This window comes from Sapajus apella, unplaced genomic scaffold (genome assembly GCF_009761245.1).
Source record: "Sapajus apella isolate SASKATOON/1434 unplaced genomic scaffold, GSC_monkey_1.0 scaffold1, whole genome shotgun sequence".
NCBI classification, from domain to species: Eukaryota; Metazoa; Chordata; class Mammalia; order Primates; family Cebidae; genus Sapajus; species Sapajus apella.
This window is the reverse complement of record NW_022436941.1, coordinates 67646714-67652664: the sequence shown is the minus strand read 5'-3', so window position 1 is coordinate 67652664 and position 5951 is coordinate 67646714. Positions and strand designations below refer to the sequence as shown.

Genomic DNA, 5951 nt, shown 5'->3' with positions numbered 1-5951 from the left:
CTGCTGAGTTCAATATGCATGTGGACAATCAAATCCTAGTAATCAACAAAAAAGAACTAGTTATTGATATATACAGCATGGATGAATCTCAAAGGTATGATGCTGAGGAAAATAAGGCCGTCTCAGAAGTTGTATATTGGCTGATGCCAATATATAACTGGCTAGTGTCATTTACATGACTTCCTGGAAAAGGCAAAACTATAATGAGAACAGGTCAGTGGTTACCAGGTTTGGGTGGGGAAGAGTGTGACTTTAGGGGGCAGCATGAGAGTTCTGGGGGATGATGAAACTGTTATGTACCCTGATTGTGGTGGTGGTTACATGACTCCATATATGAATTAAAACTCAGAAAAATGTACACCAATAAAAAGATTTTACTGTTTAATTAAAAAGCAAAACAAGTAGTCTTTGAAGAATATATGGGCTTTTAATTCTTGCACATCTTCTAACCACAATAAAGCATTGAAAGCCATAGTTTAAAAGATGCACCAGGCAACAAGGCCTTGACCATTCGTGACAATTGAAAAGCTCAAGAGGAGAGGAGAAAGTTGATCTCCTGGGACTACAAGAAGAACTTTAGCTTCCTTGCTTCAATTCCTGTTTCACTTTCCATAGAACAAGGTGATCTTCACTTCTCAATCTGGTGTTAACAAATTCCACCCCAGAATTGTCTGAACCTTCCTGACCAGAAGAGAGAAAATGATTTTAGAACTCCATAGACACTGGAACAGATTGGCCAGTGCATTTTGAAGTTGTGTGCAGGTCACAATATTGTGCCTGATGCTCTTGTAGATGAAAAGGGCTCAGGGAAGTGATAAGGGAGAGCCTAAAGGAGCGTGTGGGATTAGTTTCCAAGGCTCCAGGCAAGAGAAGGAAAAGAGCAAAACGAAATGAAAATGACTCTTGGGAGCTAAATATTCTGTGTGTATTATTCATATGAATAGTATCAACACATTCATGCATATATGAAATGATCAGTACTTCCGGAGATTTTTTACTTGCCCATAATACCTAGTTGTTCACCTATGCTGATAGTGAGGATGTTGGCCCAGGGGATGCATGGGAAGGCAGTGGTGATCTCTGTATGGAATTGAACCATCCAGTTGAGAGTAAGAACATTGAGCATCCCTCTCTCTTTTTGTTTTTTTCTTTTTTTTTTTGAGGAATTGCAGACTGTGGTTTACATATACATGACAATCCTGTTCACAGGAAAAATATTGCTCAATAGCTTCTGCAATAACAATAATAAATCTCAGCATTAATGCATCAAAAAAAAGAATGCATTTGACTTCTCGGAGAATGAAATGCATGGCAACTATAGGAATCATAGTGTCATCCACCTGATGGTTGTCCTGAAAGAGCTGCACAAAGCACAGATGACAGCACAGTTGCAGACAGGAGACTTCTTTCTCTTCTCCTATCACCCACCTTTTTCAGTAACATAATTTTAGATGGACAGTTGAAGCATCTGCACATTTTTTCAGAGGGAACCTAGTGTACCAAACATCCTCAGGAGCTGTTGACTTTTCCCTGGCTAAAAGTAACTGAAAACGAAATTTTAACTATTATAGCCCTTCTGTGTCTGCACGGTGCAGGCAGAGTGGGGTGGCAGAGAAGAAATGTGTTGCAGCAGGACCATCTCTGACTTCAGATCATGTAGAAACGAGAGCTTTGAACTTTTTAGTAGCACTTGACATCCTCACACCCATGCTCCCTGCTCCTCCCTCTCCACGATGTCAGGAATAATGGTTTTATTCTCACTTAACAGAAGCCAGAACCAAAGCACATGCAAGTTAAGGATTTGCCAGAGATCACACAGGGGGTTGATGAGAAAACAGCGTGTAAAACCCGAGTCTCCTGGTTCTAGCACTACCCACACCCACCCCCAGCTCCATTAGGCTGGCAGTATGATAAAGCATCATCTGGCTTCACCAAACACAGACTCAAAGCTAGAAGATGAAGACGGGAGATTCCCACGTGCTCTGTAGGAATCAGTCGGAACTCCCCACTCCCACTCCAGGCCTAAAGATCTGGCACATTCCCACTTGAGAATGTTCCTGGTCCTTTAAGACTTACCTCAAGCACTGCCCCCACAATAAGTCTTTTCTGATCTATTCCTATCCTCAAATAATTGACAACTGCCTCTGTAGAGCCAGATTATACCTTACACACAGGGCCATCTTTGTGCCTATGACTTTTTCACACACCTCAGGGCTTGGGTCTGGCTGTTACTCATATTCTCCAGCCGAACACAATGCCTGTTTCATAGTAGACACTCAATGCCTGTGTGCTGAATGAAAACGTGACTTGAGCTTTATTCCTTCAAGGTGCAAACCAAGGGCAAGCTCAGCATGGAAAATCCTTGGGGAAGTTACGTACTCTCTCTAGGCTTCAGTGTCCTCATCTGTAGAAATGGGGAGAATAAGAAAACAATAACTCTGAAGAATTACTGTATGTAAGGTTATTGGCAGGTGCCTGTCTCTCAGTAAACTCTTGATGGGTAGTGGCTATTTTTGGTGGCCAGTCTCCAAGGTGAGCCCAGTGATTCTGACCTCTTAGTATTCATGCCTTTGTATAGTCCCCTCCTACACTGAATAGGACTGATCTCTGTGAACAATAAGATATTGGAGGATTGCCAGAGTGTGACTTCTGAGACTAGGTTGCAAAAATTCCTGAGGCTTCCATCTTGCTCTCTTTTGGATCACTTGATCACATGTTGTGAGGACACTTAAACAACGTCCATATGGAGAAGTCCAGATGGTGAGGAACTAGGCTTCTTGCCAGTATGAGTTCATTATCCAAGTGAGCCATCTTGTAGACCGATTCTCCCACCCCAGTCAAGCTTTCAGATGACTGCAGTCCTGGCTGATTTCTTGACTTCAATGACCTCAACTTCAAGACAGCCAGTTAAGCCACTCCCGAAGTCTCGACTTGTAGAAACTATATGAGATAAATGTTTATTGTGGATTTAAGTTGCAAAATTTGGGGGGTAACTTGTTATGGAGCAATACATAATTAATACACACTTATTGTAAATGGCTGTATGAATATCAATGGAGATACCTCCTGCACGGTGAGTTCTGGCTCTTAACTGATCTCAGTTCACAGGAGCTACAGGGCAAGATGACTGCTTTGGCCAAATCAGGACTTCCCCTTCCCCAAGTGTGAAGAGGTAACTAAGGAGGACATTCTCAGCACCTTAGTATTTTCAGATCCTCACCTGACCTGAGGGAGGTGAGAATGTCTGTCATCTTGCTGCTATTTGCCATCAAACTGTCAGAGAATACCACAGGACACAAGGTCAGATACTCTACTCTTGCTTAACTGTGTCATGTATGTAGGTCATCTCTTCACATAGTGGACAAGTCTTGCCCCAAGTGCTTCTGGTCCCTCTCTGTTCCCCACCTCCAGCAGCTGGCAAACTGGCCAGATGAATCCCTTGCATGAGTCCACCTTCCCAAGCCTTTCACATCACAAAACTGATGAAAATGGTAACATTTTTAAAGTAGCCAGTATTTGATGAAGATTGAAAGAAACCCCCTTGGCTTTTCAGGCTACGTAGGCCTTGGTGATAGTCACAGCTTGCATGATGACGGACACAGAGACATTTGGCTTTAAGTTCTCACATGTTGTGTTACTGTAAGTCCAAACCCCCAGTCCCCTGCATTCCCCAGTGATCCTTGCTATCTCCCTAGAGTTTCAGCCGCTGCTTCAGGGGTGTTCCATTTCTCACCAATTGCTGTCATTCTTTCCTCCTGTCCTCAGTTCTCCTGCAGTCCCTGATCTGCTCTGTTCCTGCTAAAACTAAAGAGATTAGACCCCAGCCCCACCCCAAGCAAATGCAATTCCTTCAGATAACCTTGAATTGTCTGACCCTTAAGTGACCACAGACTGTTAAGGCCCCTTGAGACAACCTCAATGTAGGAATTTACAAGTGCCATGGGCAGAAAGATAGCTCTTTGTCATACTCAAAAGCATCCATTGACTATGAACAAAAGGTCTCTCAATATGAGGAATATGAACTGTGTCCCTCCTTCACCTCAGAAGGTGAATAACTGCCTGCTTGGGCGCTTCTTCCTTCAGAGTGGTTGACACAGGCCAAGCCCTCTTTCTTTGTTCAAGAATCTCAAAGTTCCCACTATTTGTTTTCCAAGGACTTTAAACACCAATAGTCATTCATTCTATTATGGTTGGTCTGCCTTGGTTCCCCCAAATTCCCAGAGGTGCAAATATATAGATGAGACCCCACCATGATGACCTTCTTGGATTTGAACTAGATACCAAATAAGACTGTACACAAATCTGGTCTTGACCAATTCAATTCTGTTTGAATGATTTCTCACCATTCCTACCTACAACCCTAGTCCACCCAATCCAGCTGTGATGGGACCAAGAGGTGATCCTAACCCGCAGAGCATTTCCAGGTGTTGGTTTGAGAATCACCCAGCATCTGGCCTGATCCATGCCTGACAGCAAAGTCCCGTGACTTGGAGCCAGAGGTTGCTTTCACACCTTGACATCATCACAGTCCCCTGAAAATGTAGCCATTTTATTGAGTCCCTGGGTGTAGTAAGTCTAATGACCTGTGCTTTAAACACTAAAGAATGCAGTGAGGGTTTTTTTTTTTTTTTTTTCACACTCAGCAAAGAAAGCACTGGGTAAAGAGTGTGCTCTTGGAATTATTAAATAGAACAGCTCACCTCTGCTTCAGTGAAGATTGTTGCTATTACAGTAAACCATTCCTCTGACACTAAACTCCTAAGGAAAAGTTCTCTTAGCACAGTGTCTTCCACATTGAGGGCAGCCAATCAAGGTTTTTGATTTGGTTGTGTTGCTGTTTCCTTAGGTGGGAGGACAACAAGTTTAACTTTTGTTTGAAGGACCTCTTCCAATGGTTTTGTCAAAGCTGTAAATTTTAGTACTTCAAGTATGTCACGGAAGAGGGACTCCAAATTTAGCCTAGGGCAAAAGGAAAATGCAGATCAACCTGTTGCCATTTTTCTTTTTTCTTAGAAACAGGGTCTTACTCTGTTACCCAGTCTGTACTCAAACTCCTGGGCTCAAGTGATCTGCTCACCTCAGCCACCTGCGTAGCCGGGACTACAGGCGTGTGCCACCACGTCCAGCTGATTTTTGGTTTTTAGAGGTGGGGTCTTACTACATTGCCCAGGCTGGTCTCAAATTCCTAGCCTCAAACAATTCTTCCTCTTCAGCCTCCCAAGTAGCTGGGACTACAGATGTGCTACAATCCTGCTGCCGTTTTTACCTGCTGGATTTCCAGCTACTGAGCCCCTCAGAGTCTAGGGGTTAAACTCCACCTCAGTTTTTTCACCAATAAAAGTTGCAAACTAATTCATCGCCAAACTTGATACTTAATCTCTGGTGACAGAAAGACATATTTCAGCACCAATAAGCATTATATAATTATATAAATGCCCTCAATAGCTGCAAAAGGCAGGGAAGAAAATAACATTTGTTGATTTTTATTCTTCCCAAGGCAAATCCACAAATACCTTAGCCAAATTGCCTGCAACTTCTTATAATTTCATGGTGATTTTACTTTGGAAAAGAAAAAGGAGAACTAGAAGGTAAAGTCCTAGGAACTGGGCTTCATCTTAATCATCTCTCTCTTCTCACACTTGGAGTGACAGGAACAGAGAATGAGGATGGAAATGGTATGATTGATACACATACAAAATCTCACCCGTGGTTAAGACTTTGAGGGGAAATTTAGACCACAGCCCCAGCTTCCCAGTACTCGCTACCCTTTGCAGTAGTTCTGTTTTTAAAAATCAAAAGTGCAGCATTTGGAGGCTTCAGATAAAAATTATTACAAAAAATTGACCGCGGCCGGGCGCGGTGGCTCAAGCCTGTAATCCCAGCACTTTGGGAGGCTGAGGCGGGTGGATCACGAGGTCAAGAGATCGAGACCATCCTGGTCAAAATGGTGA

General features: G+C 43.1%; 1 pseudogene; it reads left to right on the top strand.

Moving 5' to 3' along the window:
• Positions 1-3240: 3240 nt before the first annotated feature.
• LOC116557468 overlaps positions 3241-5951 on the top strand; it is a 7497-nt pseudogene continuing 4786 nt past the window's right edge.